The sequence below is a fragment of the Vicugna pacos genome, unplaced genomic scaffold (genome assembly GCF_048564905.1).
Source record: "Vicugna pacos unplaced genomic scaffold, VicPac4 scaffold_202, whole genome shotgun sequence".
Taxonomy (NCBI): Eukaryota; Metazoa; Chordata; class Mammalia; order Artiodactyla; family Camelidae; genus Vicugna; species Vicugna pacos.
In genome coordinates this window covers 72,633-93,732 of record NW_027328881.1, presented here as the reverse complement: position 1 = coordinate 93,732, position 21,100 = coordinate 72,633, and the positions used below count along the sequence as shown (strand labels likewise).

The following is a 21,100-nucleotide window of genomic DNA, read 5'->3' as shown; positions in this document are numbered from 1 at the left end:
ATTTAAAAAAAAAGCCAGGAGAGAAAAACAAGTTACAGAGGGTGATTTCATCACCCTTGATTTCTCTTCCTGGGTGAGTGTGTGAAAAGGTAAATGTGAGATTTCCAGTTAAATCTAGGAGACCCCCAGAGGGTATTTCAATCTACGTGGCTGGTAGCATTTATTTTAAAACTGGGGAGATGTGGAGGGCTCCGTGTGGCCTCTGCTGGTTCTTGGAATTGGAAAGGACTGTGTGTGAATGCTGCCTTGTTCTCAGGCAGGCTTGTTTACACAGCAAGTGGGGCTGTCCTCATCCCAGGGACTCAACTGAAAGAGCCCACAGTTGGGAAGGTGCGTAAAGCATGGAATTGAAGACCTCAGAGGTGGGGTGGTGGGAGAGGGGATGGGCTCTCTTCTCCTGAGAATGTGGCAGGTTGGAGGAGCAGGATTAAACCGAGCCCAGCACATTTGTTTCAGACAGGAGTCAACACACCTGAGGCCGTGTCTGGCTTGTGTGTTTTCTTTGTTGCAATAACTGTGCTTCTGGGGACTCTGTGTTTGTCCTTCAGGGTTCTTTGGGTAGCGCTGGCCTCCCCGGCGTTCCTGGCCCCCCTGGACTTCCAAGAATGAAAGGTGACAGGGGTAAGCTCTCAAGCTGTCCAGAAGGTTCCTTGTTTGGAAGGCTGATTTCTGCTATGTTGAGAAACCAGGCTTGCTTTGGGCCCAGTGGAGAATTTTTCTAGGAATTATCATAGAGATCTATCCAGAAAGATATCCTAAAGTACTGAGAGTGGAGGTTAAGAAGCCAGACATCTACTAATGCAATAACTTTTTAGAAGGGAAAAAATAAAAGCCAAGTAAAGTAAAAATTTTAGCTGTAGTCACACTTCCTATTTAGTTGTAAATTTACATTCCTACTTGCCACATTTTACCTGAATGTGGTCAGAGATCACTTCAAGTGGCCAGTGAGTTTTTGGACAGTTGTCAGTTTCTCCAGGTCATTCCTGACACTTGCTAGGTGGTGAGAAGATGGCATTTCTCTTCGGTTGGCGAAACTGGTCCAAAGGGTGAACCGGTAGGCTCCATCGTCCGAATAGTGTGAAATACAGGGTTTAATGTGCGTTGATGAGTTTCACCAGCACTGGCCGATTTGTGGGCAGTTTCTCTGAATGTGTTTTGTGAGTGACGCCCAGGGTTTAATTTGGTCTGTAGCTTGATCTACTATTTTTACAAGCTGGAGCTAATGAAGGCTTTGCCTTCAAGACTACACACTGTCTGCCTTTGAAAAGGGTGGTCCTGTCTCTCTTATTCACTGAATTGGTTTACTCCAGGCTGATCATGCCCTCCTGAGCCATACCATTTTTTTTTCTTTACCCAAGACCTTAGCAAATAAACTATGCAGGTGAATTAGAGTTAGACCTCCCTCTGTTCTTTGCTTTCTGCTGTCAGAGCCCTTTCTAACCCTTCCCTAATTACAAAATTGCTGGTACAGTCAATAATCCTTAACTTTAGCGGAAACTCAGCCTCACCTCCTGGTTTTCTCCAGGCTGTTTTCTGGTTGGGAACAGCCCCTGACAGCTAGATTGGAAAGCCGCTGAGAGCACTGTGTATTTCTGCATGATCTAGGGGGCGCTGTGGGGGCTTAGGAATGCTTAGCAGTATTGGCTGGTGAAAATTGAGCCAAGGGACTAAGAATTTTAAACAATGTGACATTTAGTCTTACTTTTTAGGGTGTCTCTGGGGAAGAAGGTGAAGCAGGAGAAGGGTGAACTCGTAAGAGCTTTTTTTCTGGTTATTGATGGAGACTCCCTGATTTTAACTCTATTAGAAGCATACATGTTTTCTTCTCGCTGACACTGCTATCCTTGCTGACTTCTTTAAAGGCTAAGATGTTGCTTATATAGCTGGCAGATGACCCCCTAGAATTGTAGCCAAGACCAAGTAAAGCAGAGGGAAACACCCGCAGATCAATAGACCTAGCCTGAAGCACTTGGAGGGCAAAGTGTTCCCCTTAGGGGGCAAATTTTCAGTCACTTTCCATCTAGACATTCAAGGTGATTCTTACATGACTGTAGAAAGTCTATGAACAGTGTTTATCATGGAAAGAAAAGGAAAGTTTTGTTACAGTTGGAAAGTTGTGGCTCACGAGTGTGACCCTGGTGGCCATTCTCTTGAGTCTAAAACCCTCCAAAGAAGTGACTTCCACCCCCAGAGGAGGCTGCAGCTGCATCTCCAGGAAGGCAGTGAGAATGAGAGCAAGTTGCCGCTGCCGCCGGCACTGCTGGGTCTGCGGGCTCAGCTGCCTGGTTTTGACACAATGTAACGTGACCTGGTGTGGAAGCACACTGGGTGCTTTGGGGTGGGGAGGTGACAGAGTTCTCATAAAATCTTTTCAGAGAGCTTTTAGCACAGGAGAAAACTCTGGTAATGTTGCTTGATTCAGATTTTTAGAATTTAGAGTTACTATAAGTGTGACATCTGAATTAGGCTGAGCTTCCTAACAATTAAGTGAATGACAAAAGGATTATTCTAATTCTATTTTCTATTCAAACTGTTCATTTTATAAGCTAAGAGGACTTTTTTAAAAAAAATTTTGAGGGGGAGGTAATTAGGCTTATTTATCTATTTATTTAATTTATTTTTTTAATGGATGTACTGGGGATTGAACCCAGGACCTCTGCTATACCCTCTCCACTAAGAGGATGTTTTAAATTATTCTCTTTTGTAGTGGAGATGCACTGATATGCTAAAACAAGCTGAATTCATACCTAGAACCAATGGTGGGAGATATTGAAGTTTGTTTTTTAGGCATAAAAGTATGCATATTTATTCGGATAGACTTTTGGGGACAAGTTTGAAAATATTGTTAGGGTTTCAAAACTGAAGCCACCTGGTTTAAATATCTATTGTGTTATATATAACAACATGGTAGTTTAATATTTTTTGACTTACACATTTAATTCTCAACACCTAGCATTTTAGATCTGGATGGAGCCTTGGAGAGCTCCTATTCAACCCTGGTATTTAGCAGACAAGGTCACCCATGGCTGGGAGGTTACAAAGCTCACACACGGTCATAAAGTTAAGTAGCAGAACTAGGACCAGAATCGAGATTTTGAATCTAATGTGTTTCTGCGGGGCCAGGGTTCTTTTGTTTGTGGTGTTCTGTAGACTTCAGCAGCACAATCCCTCTGAAATACTTTTACTGAACTATCAGATGTGAATACACTCTTCTACTATAATTGGGTTTTATTGATTTAGGGAGATATAGCGTTACCTGGCCCAAAGGGATCTGTAAGTATAACAAACAGTTACGGTATAAAAATAAAAATATCAATAAAACTGTAGAAAATACAGTGTTCTGCTTTATGAAATCATTCTGTAAAACTCAATTCTAAAAGGACTTACATTTAAGGAAATTAATGTCTAAATTTATTTTTTAAGTAATGAATTAGTGCAAAGGAAAAAAAAAAAACCTTACAACACTGTAAATGGAACTGCATTTTGACCTAACCATGCCAAGGGAAGTTTTTTTTTCCTAAGTGGCTCACTGAGTATATGTCGTAATTTGTTCCATAATAAGTCACTTTTACAAGAACTGAACTGTGCTTAGCAGTGAAGAGAGGATAACTGAATTTCCTTGTCAGTGATATCACTGCAAATATTTCAGTAATTTTCTTAATCTCCTGCGTATTCTACTTACAGAAGTAAGTCACAGGCACTGTGCTTAAGAAAATACAGATAATTATTAGAGGTAGAAAATGGTCACCTCATTCAATTGATCACTTTACAGAAAGTCAGCTGATGTCCCTAGAGATGAGATGAGTTCAGAATTAGAGAATCAGTAGCAGACCTCTGATGATTTGCTAAAAGTTGTGCAGATTTATTACAGTAAGAAATTTAGGGTAATATAAGGAGAAAGGATGAAGCTGACTACAGTCTCAAGTGTCGCTACCAGCAGGATCCATTAATTTCCAAGTCAATCCTGTTTCTGGAATCCACCACCCCCTCCCCACCAAAGCCCCTCTGTCCCTGTGCAACACATTATCCTCACGGCCGCCAGTGTCGTCTAGATAAAAAAAAGGTAAAGCCCACAGCCTGTCCCTCCTCTGCTTAAAACCCTTCAGGAACAACACTTCATAGAGAAAAACCACAGCCTTAGCGAAGCGCACACAAAGCCTTCAGCAAAGCGGTCCCTGCCTCGCCAGGGTCATCTCCGACCTCTCTGGAGCTTTATCTGCTTGCAGTTCAGCTAAATGTTTCTTCATGCTGTGTGCTCTTCTCCCAGCCTGGAGCACTCTTCCTCTTTCCTTAGAATAGTGCCTCCTACTTAAGCACTTAACACCATCCTCAGCCCAACTTTCTCTGGAGGGACCCATCCAGGCTGGGTCCCAGTGCGCTGCCCTGGGCTGATCACACAGCACTGAGATGGAAATGATCACACTGTGTCACTTCAGCTGCTTGCATGCTGCTTCTGAATGCCCTGTGACAATCTCGGGCTTCAGGTGACAACTCTGTACCTAGGACTCCCTGACAGCCATGGCTGAGGACTGAGAACAACGTAAAGAATGAACTTGGGTAGAATTTGGGAATGGAAATCCTCCTTTACTGTCTAGAAATAATCACTGATGTCCAACGGTGATAATTCAAGTTATAAAAGAAAAATGTGGGTGAGCAATGCAGATGTCAAATGAGTTCATTTCATTTAATTTTGGATATACTACTAGGAGTTAGTTCTTGATTTATCGCCACCCTTCCTACCCTGTCTTTCCCGACCCTTCCCAAGTAACACCGATGAAACTGAAGTACAGCCCCTGCATCAGGGGAAATGGCTGCTAAGAGAAGGGCTTCCCCTTTCCTCAGTGACTTCAGCCCGGACAAACCCGGCAAGTGGGTGAGGTCTGTTCCCCGGGTTCTATTTCAGCAGCCCACTCCTCAACTGATAAATTCTTTCCCAAAGACCCGGGACCCCTGTGATGTCCTGGCCATGTTGGCCCTTGACATCTTCATCGAAACTGCCTGCCCCTTGTTCTAGCAATATTGCAGACATTGCCAGCCAGGTATCACCCTCAAATTTGGTCTCCTTTGTTTTCTCCTAGTTCTAGTTCTTCCTCTCCTCCTTCTCCTTCGCCATCATCATCGTCGTGGTCACCTTGTCCTCCTTTTCCTCCTTCTTCTCCTTCCTCTCCTTCTCCTCTTCCTCTGTTCTTCTCTCTTCTTCTCCTCCACCTCCCCCTCCTCCTTCCTCTCCTCCTCCCTCTTCTTCTTTCTTTTTAGCAGCTTAGAGCAAAGCCATTTACTAAATCTCAATTCTGCAGGTAAAAGTTGGGATTGATTCAACTGGACTCTACTTGGAATCTTGAAAAGCCAAAAACAGGATATTGGATGGCTAAGCTCTTATCTGAAGGCTCTGGGGAAGAACCCACTTCTGAGCTCATTCATATCCTAGTGGTTGTAGGACTGAAGTCTCTGTTTCCTGAGGCCACTGGCTGTCAACTGAAAGTCCCTCTCTTCTCCTAAAGACCATTCACATTCCTTCTTATGTGTCTGCCAGTTCTTAGTGCATTCTGAATTCATTTGGTTTCTTCTGTGGGTTTTATTTTATTTTTTTTGTAGTTGCTGTGGTTTTGCATCCTAGTCACCTGACAGGTCCCCCGCCTTCATTCCATCCTCAGCTCTCCCCACTGACCCTGACTTTCAGGAAGTCTTTTAAGCCATAATTTATTCAAAGAAGCAATTTTGACAGGTTGACTTGATGAATGTCAGGGTTTTTGTTTGTTTGTTTTGTTTTTTTGCATAAAGAGAGATTGGGAAAAAGCATACTCCCTGAGCTTTATTTCGATGTGTCTAGGGAAAGCATTGCTTCACCACCTTTTTTCTTTTAGTTTAAAACATTTGAATGTTGGAACGAGTAGGCTTTTTCTAGACGAATGTTGCATATGAAACAGAAGCAGGATTGCGTTGTTTTATGAACATTCATGTCTTGAGCACTAGCATTCCCTCGATGCCTCCTGCCCTTTTATCTCTCATTCTTATTCTGTGAACAGTTGTACACCGGAACTAGTATGCCACAAATTCCACTAGAGGTGGTTTAACAACAAGTGAATGAATTTAGTCTCCTTTAAAGCAATCATTGTAGATGAGGACTTTAAAAATGCTTTTAGTGGTCTGCTTTCAGAAGAAAAATCTAATTGGTTTATGCTTTTGTGCTAAAGAAATAATTGGTTTATTTTTTAACATCTTTAATATTTAGATTTTTAACTTCCTCAGCACTTAAATTATGGACTCTCACTTTTTGTTTGGGTATTTTAAATACATTGATTTAGTTCCTGCTAGTATTTGATAGTTCCCAGACATATGTGACTTCTCCAAATGCTCCAGAGACTATTATATAGGCTAAATGACTTACGTTCTTGGAAATATATTTATTTGATGCTTTCTGTATTGCTGATCTACCACGTAACATTTCTTGTGAACTCAGCGGTCTTTTGGTGGCCAGGAAAAGTTATCATGTTTCATTAAAAACTACCTTGCTGTTAGAACTGGATCAAAGTATGAAGAATGTGGTTTCAAAATGGATTGTTCCAATTAACATTTTGAAATAATAACCATACCAAAAAGACAGATCTTTAAAAAGTTCACTTGAACTGGAATTTTAAGAGATGGGAGCATTGTCATGTGGCCTTGTGTGTCTTTACCTGGAGGATTCGCAGCCTCTGGGCAAATACCTCTTAGGTAATGGAGCTTAAGTCAACCCGCAGCTTCATGTCAGTGCCTGTGTTGGTATTAAGCAGACACATTCCCTGTGCGTGGCCCAGTTTTACAGTTCGCTGTTGTGTTCCAGGCAGGTAACCCTGGGGAGCCTGGCTTGAGGGGGCCTAAAGGAAGCCGGGGGCTTCCTGGAGAGGAAGGACCTTGAGGACCGCCTGGACCATGAGGCGTGCAGGGAGAAAAGGGTGCCCCCGGCCTGCCTGGTATCCAGGGCCCTCCAGTGAGTGATGGGCAGTACCTGGGGTTCCCTTTGGAAACTCCATCCCAGTACCAGGTGGGGGCAGAGGGGCAGTTGGGCAGGACGAGACCTCAGCTCCTCAGCAGCTGGGCCATTTCCCTTGTAAATCCAGACGATCTGGCTCCTTGCCAAGTCCGACACTTGCTCATCTAACAGTGTCCCCTTTATGGTTCCATGTACAACGGTCTGTTTTCTTTTCTGTCCCAGGGTAGAGCACCCACAGATCAGCACATTAAGCAGGTTTGCATGAGAGTCATGCAAGATAAATACGTCAGAATGGCTTGACATTTTGTATGCTTTAAAGGTGGGAGGTTTTTTTTTTATTGAAATGTAGTTGATTTACAATGTTTTTGTTAGTTTCTGGTATACAGCATAGTGATTCAGTTACACATATCTTCTGTTTCAGATTCCTTTTCATTGTAGGTTATTATAAGATATTGAATGTAGTTCACTGTGCTATGCAGTAGGACCTTGTTCTTTATCTGTTCTGGACATAGTAGTGTGTATTTGCTAATCCCAGACTCCCAATTTATCCCTCCCAACCCCTTCCCCTTTGGTAACCATAAGACTAACAGACATAAAGGTGGGAGATTTTGAATAACATTAATTTCAATTCTGTTTTATCCAATTTGTTGCCATTTGCAATAGCTTATAGCCTCAAAGAAAAATATTACCTTTTGGGGTTAGCCTGGATTTTTTTTTTTTTTTTTTGCCAATGCGGTTGATTTACAAGAAAGTACACCCCATACACACACACACACACACACACACACACACATTTTTTTCCCCTTTGGAACACAAATTCTCAGAACCTTTCTCCTGTTAACATCCTACCACCTGCTGTGTACCTGGCACTGACCTAGACTCTCCCTGTGGATTATGTGAGTAGTAACTGGCAGACTCTGTGCCTCTAGGAAGCATAAGGACATTGCTTCTACTCAGGTACCATGGATGTAGAAAATCAATAACTAGAATTTTACTAAAGTAGTGATATATTTTTGCATGTTAGCCTTTTTTTCCAAATTCATCTGTAACTATGGCAATACTATTAATTATCGTGTTCTTTCATACATTCATAAGGTAGTAAGTTTATCTAGTAGGTTCATCAAGTTTTCCAGAATGGAATCATCACCTCTGTATTTGAAAACCACTGCTGTCGACATTTTATCTTGAAACGATATTTCAATTTTAAATATTTCACACTGAGAATATTATGACTTTATGCTAACTCTTACCTAAAGAAGGCCAGCGTAGGACACTCGTATTTGAACAACTTTAAAATCTTGGTTAAAAAATGGGTTTCCAATTTATATTCTCCTTCACACTCTAAAAGCTTTTTAAAAACACTGCACTAGAATATTTCCCTGAGAGCATTTTAATGGGACCATTTTCCTGTTCTCCATGGTTACTGTGGATGGTTCTTAGTCTCTTTAATGATTCCTGGAAAAGCCTACGCAGTTATTAATTTTTCAGACAGACTGACCATTCTTAGGGAGCGAGCACTAATGTCTGGTGTCTGTTCCAAGCATGAAAAAACTTCTGAGAAGGATTATTAATAGGAAGTCATGAATTCTCTGGATATTTCATGTGACTTAAGTATCTTCAAGCTAAAAATGTAAGCCTGGGTCTCAAAGGGTGTCTTGGTACTAATTCTGGATGATGTCCTTGGCTTTCAGAAAGCTCCTGGACATCCACTCCCTACCCATGTTGAGAAACTCACTTTCCTCCTGGCTTTCAGATAACCAGCAGGTTCAGGTGAGACCCTCACCCCTGAGGAGCACCGCTTAGCCCAGAGCCCTGCAGTTTAAGGACTTTAATTCCCTCCCCCGTGTCTCAAAGCAGCAGGACCAGGTTTATCCAGGGAGGGCTGAATAGAAAAGCATCCCCAGTGAAGCTTCCTGGCAGAAAGCTTGTGAAAAAAATGACCCCACTTTACTTATTTCTCACCGCCGGTTTTGAAGCTGTGGTGACACGCTGAGAAAAAGACACACTTGAAATACCTCTCTTTTCATTTGAATCACTTGCATGTGTCTGACTATTCTGGGCTCTTTTGTTTATTATCTTCTAGGGCATTTTGCTGAGATGGCTGCTAGCCTCAAGCGTCCCGACTCGGGAGCCTCTGGCCTCCCTGGGCCACCTGGACCCCCCGGTCCCCTAGGACCCCCGGAGAGAATGGTTTTCCTGGCCATAAGGGACATCGTGGCCTCCCAGGCATGAAGGGTCCCCTAGGGGCTCTCGGTTTGAGGGGACCTGAAGGTAAGGCATTTTGCCCCCGTGGAACCAGGGATGTACACTGCCCTTTTTCAGATGAATTCACGTGTCCTAGCAAGCACCAGCTGTCTGCGCGGTAAGATGGATTGCTCGCTTTTCACAGTGGTGATGGTCAGGACTGGAAAACTGTTGTTTGATATTTTCTTTACCTTGGTGTATGACAACAGTAGACCAAACACCAGAATTAAGGTCCCTTGCCTTTTGGTGCCAGGGTTTTTCAGTTACAGTCTGCCTTAACCATAGTTCAAAATAAACCTCATGGGATCTGGTAAAGGATCATTCAGGTTTTTATTTTTATCGAGACCCCTAGAATCATCATAGAGTTGTTCTGAGATGGCAACCAGCCCTTGAAGATTTGTGCGTGTCAACTTAAACCAACAGTTTGTTAGGACGTCAGAAAGGTCACATCAGGAGTTAACGCGGCCTCCCCCACCCCCCACTTTCTTGCCTCCCTCTTCTTTTAAAGAGTGACACTGGCTGTCAGATTTGAGGGACTTTCTTTGTTCAGCTCTGAAATTCAGTCTAACTTTATTCCTTATTTAAGGTATGAGAGACTGTGAGAGAGTTTGTTTCTTCTCCATTTATTGAAAGCAAGCTAAGCCCCTGAGACCAGTTATTTTGCAGGGGAGTAGGCTTATGAATGGGTTAGGTATTCCGCAGAACTTGGAGGAGGGCTGGCTGCCCCCGGTGGTGTTTGCTAGTTGAGCTGAGTAAGTCTGTCAGCTTGGGGTGGGAGTGTGCCGGGTAATTTACAGAGAGAACTGAGAGCGAGGAGTTTATGTATCATGAGGAGGGACTGACAGCTCTCCGGGGAACTTCAGAAAGACATGGCACCAAAATCAAGAGAGGATGTGTGTTTTTTAAACAGGGGTGCCCCAATTAGGGATAAACATTTTGGTGTGAGTGGTCAGAAGTCAAGCCAGCTGCATTTTGGGATCTGTCTGTGAATTGCTGACACATTCGGCTCACTGCACCCTCAGCTGGAACAGCGTTGTTCATTATTTCCTATTTGGCATGCGCAGAGCGGTGTGTTAATGGGGCCCCGGGTCAACCTGGCAGATTTCCAAGTTTTCAGAGGCTGAACACAATCAAACATGGAGAGAGCTCAGAGTGCATCTTAAAGAGAACCGGGTGTTTGAAAGAATCCCATGGCCACTCACCTTGGTCCTGCTTTTACCTTCAGTTCAGGAATTCTGACCAGAGGTGCTCTCCCCAGGGTCGGGCCCTGCTTCCTGTGTCAACTCTTCGAGGAAACTCCACCACTGCGGGCGGACTGCTGGCTTAGTTGTCTGTGTTGTGGCGAAGCCCATGCTTTCCTGAGTTCCCTGCTGAGCCGTGGTTCCCAAAGAGTGGCCCCCGCTGCGTCCACATCATCAGAGACCTGTTAGGAAAGCAGTTCTCCTGCTGGCCCAGACTCACTGAATCAGAAACCCTGCAGTGAGGGCAGCAGTGTCCGTGGGGGGCGTCACCCATCTTCCCACTGAGAAGGAGCATCTTGTAGGGCTGCCAGCCCTCTCTTCTCTGGCTAAAGTGAAGTCTCCATATTTGGGACAGAGCTTAACTTTGACTTAGTAAAGACCGCTTCTGAAGTCCCACCTTATTCCCTAAGAAAGGAAAGTGTCTGTCTACCTGCTTCCCTGGGAGAGTCTGCAGAGGGCTGCCTCTCCAGCCTGGGCTACATCCATGTCTGGGTCCCCTTCCCAGAGGTTTTGATTTACATTAGGCATTCACAGTATTCCCCAGGGGATTTCAGTGTGCAACCAGGGCTGAGAAGCACTGGAAATAAAGGGGACCTGTTCTGGAAACTTCCTGGGATGCTTGGAACTGGAGCATGGAGTTGTGTCTGGGTTGGGCTGGGTTGGCCCTAGCAGGTGAACCTTATTTTGAAAGGAAGAAAAATCTGTTTCTATATTTGGAACCTGGAAAGGATCTCTAGCAGTAAGTTCATTCATTAGGCATAGTTTGATCATATAAGGGACTGTTTCTTCCTGCAGTATTTGTGACATAGCCTAGAATCTGGATGTGATAGAGTTTTTTTTTTTCCCTAAAGAACTTTCTCTCCCCACCCTCCTTCATACATTTCTTGGCATTGGGTTCCTTTAAAACAGTATCTTCTCTCAGTTTTACTTCTTAAAATGTGGGGCGTGGACAGAAAGGAATAATCAGATGGACTCTTATCAGTCAATACTGTCACAATTTGGAAATGTAAGATTCTTGATAAGTGGACTGAATCTTCCTTGTCCATCACATACACTAAAAGTCCTATTTAGTTGAAAACACGTAGTGTTCTACTACCCAAAGGTTACAGATCAAATTTTTCTTAAGAATAAACACTCCACCATTTGAAACTTAACTGTTCTTCTGATCAGAGATGTATTTCATTGCCTCTTGTTGCCTTTTTTCCCCCCACTTAATAAAGAAGGAATGGTGTAGGTGCTGGTTTCCATGGAGATGCTTTGAGAGCCTTTTTCCAGAGACATTGCTACATAGATAAGTTTTACTAATAGTTCAGGCTATGTCTTAATCAAATCACTGTTTTCTTTCTAAAAACTTACTCTGAAAAACACAGCAGAACATTTTTAATAGGAACTCGTAGAAACAGGCCTCAGATCATACTCAAAGCTTAAGTCGTGTTGATGTGTATTTTGGCTTTCATCACCATGCTTTACACGCTTTTACACAAACGCGTTGGAGCCACAGCCTTGTTGTGTGTCTGTTTCATGTGTGTTCATGTCATGTGACGCTGGAGCAGAAACACAAGAGACCCCCGACTGGCCCAGTGTTCACCTTGCTTAGGATCACGTCAGTCTTTCATGTCATAAGTACTTTTTAAGTGTTCATGGTTTGGGGTAGTTTTCAGTCTCTGAGTGAGGCTGTGTGTATGTTTAGAATTTTTTTAGTGTGAGTCAAGTAGATATGTCGCTATGCCTTGTCTCAAGCCTCTGACAAATGTTATTCTCTGTTCTTCAACTTTTTATCTCTATCTGAATGGAAGAGTGTTTCATCCTTAAAGGTCAGAGCCTGGAGAGTGGGCTCTCCTGTCTATTTCAGGCTCTAGGCAACATGCTTTTACAAAAGGTGCAGAACCAGCATGGCTCAGCCCAGGACACAGAGCACAGGGCTAGAGCTAAGGGAACAGATCTCATAGGGAGTCAGGTTTGTTCTTCCCTATTGCACCATCCCTGTGAAAGCTGCAGTTTAACTTTCTCTGCTCATCTCATCTCTTCAGAAAATGAGGCACAGTCTATGGCCAGCCTTGAGATTTGCAGTGATATGACATTTAAATTGCTAAGTTAACTAGAGAGCTTAAGCTGTTAGTTTTAAAAATGCTAGTTGTCTTAGCTTCCTAATGCAGTAAGGCCGTATCGGTGATGAGTGTAAAAAATAACTAGTTCGTGTGAGTTCGAGCTGAGCTGTAAATCCTTACACAATACTTACAAAACTTTGTTTTGAAAAGGTGGTTGACATTGTAAAAAATCTTCACACAAGGAAATTCACAGCTAAAAATTGAAGTATGGTTACTATTTAAAGATTCATTTCATAATTTGAGATTTTTGACTGACAAATGTGCATATGGTTGTACAGATACTCTATTTTTGTTGTGTACGTGGCTTAGTTTTTAAAATTATAACGAACCCGATAACATTGGATGAGGTTGAGCTGATATGAATATTTGGAAAAAATGATTATGTATAGAATTTGTTGCAAAATGCCATTGCATCTTCTAACAATGTAGTAAAATAACAATATAATACTATACTGGTGGGGAAACAGGTAATGCCTCCTACCAGGAGCAGTAGAAGTCATTTAGGACCAGTTAACTAAGGTTTTGAGGCACTTTGTTAATGAGGCCAAGGTTGTGGGTTTGGTCTCTGCAGGGGCCAGTTTAATACAACTTTGTTCTGTGGCTGCTGGATCCCCGAATTCAGTCAGCTGTCTTGCAAAGACACATGGTTGGTTGCAATCCAGATTTCCTTTATTCCCTGTAAATAATGAGGCAGAATTGAAATGTACTCCCTTGTGACAGCACCCTCTAAATTTCAAAAATTCATTAATTCATTTTTGGTAATACTAAATGTACATTGTTCATGAATTTTAAAGTGTATAAAAAGATATTCAGTGAAGCATGTCTCTCCCAGCCCCATCTCCCATCTGCCTCGATTCCTTTATCCTTTCTATTAGGTAATCACTATTATTAGATTCCTAAATATCCATATCTGTGATGATCAATGAATGTATATTTTTTCTTATATCATTTCAATAAATTGTATTGTCCTTTAGTAAGTGGTCTGGCCCTGGCTTTTTTCACTTAACAATGTCTTGGGGATCATGTCAAAGAGCTTCCTGGTTCTTCTTCACAGGTGCATAGCATTCTACTCTATAAAAAAGTACCACCATATATTTAACCCTTCAGTGGACACTTAGATTGTTTTTAATCTTCTGTTAAATTTTTCTCCAGGTTGGATTTGCATATTTCTGATTAAACTTATTCCTGGTTATTTAATAATTTAGTTGCTATTACAAATGGGATCTTTGTTTCACTACATCTTATTCCTGATTGTTTGTATATGTGAAAATTATTGATTTCCATATATTAATTTTGTACCTTGCTCCTTTACTGAATTCTCTTATTGTTCGTAGATTTTGAATTGGTTTTCTAGGGTGTAAGATCAACAGTCGTATCACCTGATGTTGCAGAAAAATGTGTTACAGCTCAATTGTGACAGCAACCTGGATCCAGGCGAGAAACCAAGCAGCACTCGGAGAGTTGGAGAACTCAGGTTTATTACGCCAGCAGACCCAGAGGAGTTAACACTCCAAGCTCTGGACTCTGTCTGTAGGTTTGCACAGGCCTTTATAGGCTGCCAGTTTTACACTTTGCAACATCATATGTAAATAAAGTATAACAGAAGTTGACCAACCAGGAACAAGCTTTATGGAAATAGACCAATCAGGAGTGAGAGAAATAACCAATCAGGAGTGAGCTCCATGTGACTGAAGTACTACAAATGGACCAATCAGAAGTTAGGGAAGTGGACCAATCAGAAGTGAGAGTAATAACCAATCAGGAGTGAAGGAAGTAATCAATCAGAAGTGAGCTCAGGGAACCAATAGAATTTTAGGGGTAAGTAAGCCATTTCAGAGGCAAAAAGTGAGATAGAGCCTCTGGGCCAGGGAACTGGATGGTGTTGGCAGGAGAGTAGTGGCCCTGCCTGGGGGTCCTGCTGGTCTTTTTATGGGGCTTCCTGCCTCACTGAGAACAAGGGTTACTTACACCAAATAATAAATAATAGTAAGAAAGTAGGCGTCTTTATAACATCCTGACTGGAGTGGAGCTGCTGCTTGTGTTTCACGTGAAGCATCACGCCAGCCAGGGGTTGAGACAGATAAACTTTATCATGCTGAGGAATTAGCTAGCTTCTTATTTTATTGACTGTTGTATCAGGAATGCATGTTTAATTGTCTGGTGTCTTTTCATCATCTAGGGATATAATCATTTGATTTTTCCCCTTAGACCTCTTAAAATAATTAACTTGATTTTTCCCTTGCTATGTACTTACTACAATCTAGTTTGTAGCAACATCATAACTTTTTGATTTCTGAATGCAGGCCTTGCTTTAAGTTGAAAAATATGGAACTTTATTTTTATAGATACATAGAAAAATAACATTTCTCTAATGAAATCCAGGTGACATGGGAGAAAGGGGTGATCGTGGCCTTCCAGGAAGATGTCCCAAAGATGTGCCCAGAGCTACAGGTCTCCCAAGTAAGTATGAGGTGGGGAAATTGGTAGCAAGTGGGTAGTCTGGCTAGAATAATATTTCAAAGAATTGCTCTTTGATTACTTGAGTTTATCACGTGATAATAATGGCTAGCATCAATTTTTCAAAACCAACTTCAATGAAGAGTTAGATAATCTGTAAATCATGTCTGAATTCTTTGAGTGAGAATACATGTCAGGGCTTGAAACAGCACTTTATTTTTTAGGGGTAATTAGGCTTGCTTATTTATTATTTATTTATTTACTTTTTATTTTATTTTATTTTATTTTATTTTAAAATGGAGGTACTGGGGATTGAACCTAGGACCTCATGCATGCTAAGCACATGCTCTACCACTGAGCTATACCCTCTGCCCACCTGACATGTAACTTTCTTGAATAAATACTGAAAAAAATAGTGTCAAAGTCCAGCCACAAGGCGCCTGTTATGAAATTGAGTGAATTTCTACCCCAGCTGCTCAATTCCTCTTTGTTTAAAAAGAGCGACAGGAAAATGAAACCAAGTTTCAATTGTTTGTGTTGCCCAGGGAGTTAACTGAAATTTATTTTAAATGCTTCTCCTTCAAACGTACAGACGGTCCGGAAGTCCACATGCAAAAATAAACTTGGACATTTCTAACCCTGGCCACCAAAAGCCACACACAGGTACATACCCAGCTGGGTCAGCTGAGGTGACAAAGTAGCCTCTGTGTGAAGGGCCCAGATTCTCACCTTGGGCGTCTGTTCTCCTTCCACACTGGTTGCTCTGTGGCCGGAGTCTCGATGGCCGCTTGCTCTTCCACTGGGCGATGGCTTCCAGGTCCAACCACAGAAGAAGCCTGAGAGTGTGAATGGCACGCAGCCTCCCAGCAAACTCCCCGATCGCTGTGGGGCCGTGCCTCAGGAAGGTCCCCAAAGCCCCGGGGCGGCAAATCAGGGGAGGGGGCTTGTGCTGAAGGAGGAAGGAGGGTGGTCCACGCTCCCATAGTGGATTTGGAAAACTCGGTCAAAGAAAATCTAGAGAAAGAAAAGATGGTTCTCTAATTCTGCCGATGGCTTGCATATTCAATCAAGGTTATAATTGCCACCCCAAACATCGTTGCTTTCTGATTATCCATTTCATTGCACCTTGGGATTTTCTCATTTAAAAGATTTTTTTAAAAAATACAAATACATTTGGAGAGAGCTCAAACACTGCTTTTCTAAGACTGATTCATGGGCCTGTCAAGACGTTTTCACAAATCGATGATTGTGATTGGAATCACAAGGGAGGCTTTTACTATTGGAAAAGGAAAGAAAATGTGGTTGGAGTTAAATGAGGCCAAGAGAAGATTTTACTATAGAGTCTGGATTCATTGATGGACGTTTAGAAGAGAGAAGAGGAAAGAGACTGCTGAGTGCTCCTCTCCTTTATCAATAGTAGGAATAGGAGGTTTTAAAGCTGATGCAATAGCATCACTGCAATTTACTTAATTATCTGTGGGTTATAAATCCCACAAGAGCCTTACAATTTCTCCTCCCATTTTGTTAACAAATCACTTAACTGTTCTTGGACCAGAAACGTGCACGGTTTACAAGGTTTTACTTTATCAAAAACATATGATTGTTTCTGGTGACCCTTACTTTAAAAAAAACCTGTGGATGAGCCACGTTTTAAGTTTAAGAATGGGGAGATTAAAGAAGAGCCTCTCGCATGTGCGCAGTGCCCCTGGCCGCCACGAGGGGCGCTATTTCCCACCTGCACCCCCCACTCACCTGGGGTTTGTGCGGTGCCGGGAGGGGGCTTCGCTGATGAGCTTTTTTTAGCACATCAGACCATCCGTGTGTGGGCAGACGGTAAGGTAGGACAAGCTCATCACTGGCAGCTCTCCCTGGCCCTAATCTTGTCTCCTTGATGAAAAAAAAAATTGTTATGGCCGCTCTTGGAGTTAATACTTAAATCTGATTTGTTAAAAAGTTCCATGGACTCCCCATCTCAGGACTCCGACACCTTCCCTTCTGGGTTTCCTTTCTGCCTTTTACCAGCCCGTGCCCCTCTCTTCCTGGTCCCACTCGGAAATCTGGTCTTCCTTTTGGGGCTTTGGTTACATTTTCATTGAGAGGATATTTGGCGTCACTTAGTGAAAAATCGGAGTAGCAGATTATTTTTTTTTGAAGGCACTAAAGATTGAACCCCACTAAGCATGCACTCTATCACTGAGTGTACCCTCCCCTGCCCCAGATTACAGATTATTACTATTATTTTTTTAAATTACGGCTTGCTTTCCGAAGCATGCCACTTCCCCAGGGCTTTGGCACACTGGCTCACTTCTCCGGAGGCCCCAGCTGGGGCTTCGGCTTTCTGTCAGCTCACATCCCCTTGTCTGCACGAAAAGATGCTCAGCTGTCAGTTTCCCAACCCATCAAGTCCCTGAGCAAGGGTTTTGGGGGCCATTTCTCCCCTAAAGCGAGTGCTCTGAAACGGGGCTGTTGGGAGCTTGGGCCCCACAGTCCAGACGCCTGGCTCACATCTTGACGGTCACTAACTGGCTTCCTGACACCAGACAAGTTCTTAACTGCTCAGTGCCTCAGCTTCCCCACTTACCAAAGAGATGATAGTCAAGAGTCCCATCTCCCAGAGAGCGTAATTCTGAGAATGAAAGGGAAGGAGGCAGCCCATCTGACATGCTTAGGGCGGTTTCTGGCCACCGCCCCTGCGCAGTCCGGGTTCATGCGTGGTGCTGCTAGTAACGTAGCAAACCCACTTCTGTGTGTGGAGGTGGGTGGTGGGCAGAGCTGGGCCCTGGTTCAGCCCTGGTGGCCTCTTCCTGGCTGTCGCTCAGCGGGAAGATGCTGCTACTCCCGACCCCTCAGACCTTCCCTCCGCGAAATCTCCAGCTCCGCCCACAAATGCATAGTGCTAGGTCACAGCAGATCGTGTCACCATCTCACTGTCCTCAGAGAGGCTGGGCCATTCTTCATTTCCTTGTTAGAGCTTGAAATGGGATTAAATGTGCTTTCTGGTCTCTCCCAAACCTAACGGATGGGACTTCAGGACCTGAGGGAACCCTCAGCAGGGCCCTGTTCAAGACCTTGTCCAGAACCTTCTAGATACATATACATCTCATGTCGAGGAAAGAGCCTGCAGAACAGAGTATTCTGCGACCTTCTTTGTTGTCCCTGTTGTTAGATTTGGGACTCAGCCTGTTGAGTGAGAAGACGACCGTTTGGTCCTTCTTGGTGCTAATATAGCTGATGAATTTGAAAAAATGGCACTGACTCCTTTACTATCTATCCAGCGATCAGAATTCCTTCATTCTTTCTGCACAGTTTAGTTCTCTGTCTCTCCTCCTTACCCCTTAGTTGGTTCAGTGTTAAAGATTACGTGCCCTTTGGGATTGTGATGGTCCGTTGCCGAATACGGACCACAGGGCATTGTTATCACCATTGTGTGGACTGTCATTTTGGCCTTCGTGCTCTGCTGTGTTAACGTCAATAGAAACCATGAGTGAGCTTCTCGCGGCCAGAGGGAGGAGGGCAGACAGGTGAGAAGTGCGGACTCAAGCCCGGCTGCCTTTTACTTACTTTCAGCTGCGCTGCCTCTCGGTGCGCTCGCATCTTCTCTGCACGGGGGACAGGATAACCGCACCTACTGTCCGGCCTCATTCGGGAGGACCTGTGGGTGTGTTCGTACCTGTAGAGCACTTAGAATGGTGCCTGGCTTGTAGCAGACGTTCTGCGAATTTAGCTCTTACCGCTATTGTCATTCCTCCGTTTATATTTGAAGAGAGACAGACGTAACACAGGTCCCAGGCCCCGACAAAGGTCTCGGGTGAGTGACAGAGGCAGATGTGCGTATGTCCAGGTTCACGTTGTGGATGAAAGGATGGGCAGGCTGGGCGGGTGTACGATGAGCTGGTCTTGCCATCTGAGGCATCATCTGACTGGCGTGTCCCATAGCTGCTCAGTGTCTTGATTCCTCTTCTGCCTCCCACAGAGCTGTGCAGAACTCACAGAGCAGGATCTGTGGGGCTTTAGACCCCGATCCCTGCCCCTACCTTCCATCTCTCACCAGAACCTTCCGTGGCATCACTTGTCCCATCAAGAGTTACTCTTTTCCTGCTGCCCCAAACTTGTCCACTGGGGACCAGTTCATTGGCACCCTGGGAATTTTAGGAAAACATATTTAAGGATGGGTCTTGACTTCTCTTTGTGCATTTAAACACCGGGGAGAGGGGTCAGCTAAGTGACAGTCGTGTGTGGACCACCAGGAATGTGGCGCTCACCATACCAGGCCACGGGACCAGATTTCTTGTGCAAAATCTGCAGTTAGGTGAGCTGTGCTTGTGAATGTTGAGTGGGAAAAAAATCCCGCAATGCAAAGGGCACCTCTGAAGCTTAAGTCTAGCAGTAGTCATTTATCCTATTTCCACAGCTGTCCAATTTCCACTGTTTTATTCAGTCCTGGGGATCTTAAGTGAGCAAACCACTAAATACACCAATTCCTTAAACATGTGTGCTTTGTCTAACACCACAAAAGTTAGCTCAGGACAAAGTGAGACATGTAAGAAATTTCTAATTAATGCTGGAAATGTATCCGTGTTTTTTTAAGCCTGTATGCACAGCCCCTGTGATTCCGCAGCGTCATTAGAGCCGTCGGAAGGGTCCTGGCACGTTGAGCCTTCATCAGTGTAACGCGACTGCCCTCTAGTGTTAGCACAGAGAATGACACCGATGTTCACTTTAAGAAAAACGAAATGTTTGGCAATAACACTTTATAGGTCCTTGAAATTTTGGAAAACTGTAAAATCATCAGGCAGCTAGTGTAGCTAACACACCCATGAGGCCAGCAAGGCAGAATGAGAACACTCTGGATCTGGGCTTTCTCTTCGCAAGAGTTGAAAAGCAGTTTTTAGATATTTGTTAATGGAATTCTTGAGTAACTTGAATGTGACTTAGTGTCACCCCAAAATTAGGTTCCCACAGAATAGTCTCCGAGCACCTTGGAGCCCAGGTCAGGGCTCACCAGAAGCTGATAAGCTGTTATGGGAAGGCTAGTTTTTCCCTCTGGCCACTTTTACAGGGCAAAACCTCAGACAAATAGCTTTAAGGATCATCATCTTCGTCCATCATCATCTTTAGTCATCCTCTATCATTTAAGAAAGCATTAAAAAATTATTTTGGAGGGGAGGAGGTAATTAGGTTTCTTATTTATGTTTTGGAGGAGTTACCTGGGATTGAACCCAGGACCTTGTGCATGCTAAGCATGTGCTCTATCACTTGAGCTATGCCCTGCCTCCTACAAAAACATGTATTAAGGCCATTTGTACACGCTGCTGGACAGTGGGAGGTCCAGTGCCTCCTGCCAGTCTGCAGCCACGAGGGGTGTCCTGCTCATGTGTGCAACTTTTTGTGTGTTTCAGGTGACCCGGTTCCTGCCAGCTATGGGAGGAATGGCCAGGATGGTGGGCGAGGCCCCTCAGGGGTGGCAGGCCTCCCTGGTGTGCCTGGCTCCCCAGGACCTCCCGGCCCTCCTGCTTTCTGCGAGCCAGCCTCCTGCACCGTGCAGGCTGGTCAGCGGGCATTTAGCGAAGGTCCTGACTAGTGAAAGGCTTAGCGCTGCACCGCTGTCAGCGTAAACCACACTTGGAGAGGAAGCTTGGGAGAGAAGCACTGCCCGAAGCGAGGGCAAGGGGATGGTGCCTCACCTTCAGGTTTATTCCGGAAGACCCACCTGACAGTCAGAAATCCTCTTCCCTTTCCTGTGGATGGGAGCCAGCAGAGCCATCAGTGACACAAACAAAACCCCTCCCTTGAAGCAAATTTACATTCCTGTCCCCGGGACCGTAAGCCTTAGCGTGCTATACACGCTGCAGACCACTGTGCCAGGAAACATGGACAACGGTTTGGACACCTCAGCTGCGGTAGTTACTTTCCTTCTTTATTTGGATGTTGTTTCAGTGCTGTAGGGGATTACCAGACTAGGTACCAGGAGACCCCACTAGGGATGATAGAATCGGTGCTCAAACTCCCCGTCAGTGTGCGCTCTCGGGAGTTGCAGGGAAGGCTGGACCACATGGAGTGACTTCCTTACAGCTGTG

At 44.0% G+C, this 21,100-nt stretch overlaps 1 pseudogene; it reads left to right on the top strand.

Moving 5' to 3' along the window:
* The first annotated feature begins 341 nt into the window (after positions 1 to 341).
* LOC140695387 (uncharacterized) lies at positions 342 to 20,751 on the top strand (annotated as a pseudogene).
* The last annotated feature ends 349 nt before the right edge of the window (positions 20,752 to 21,100 follow it).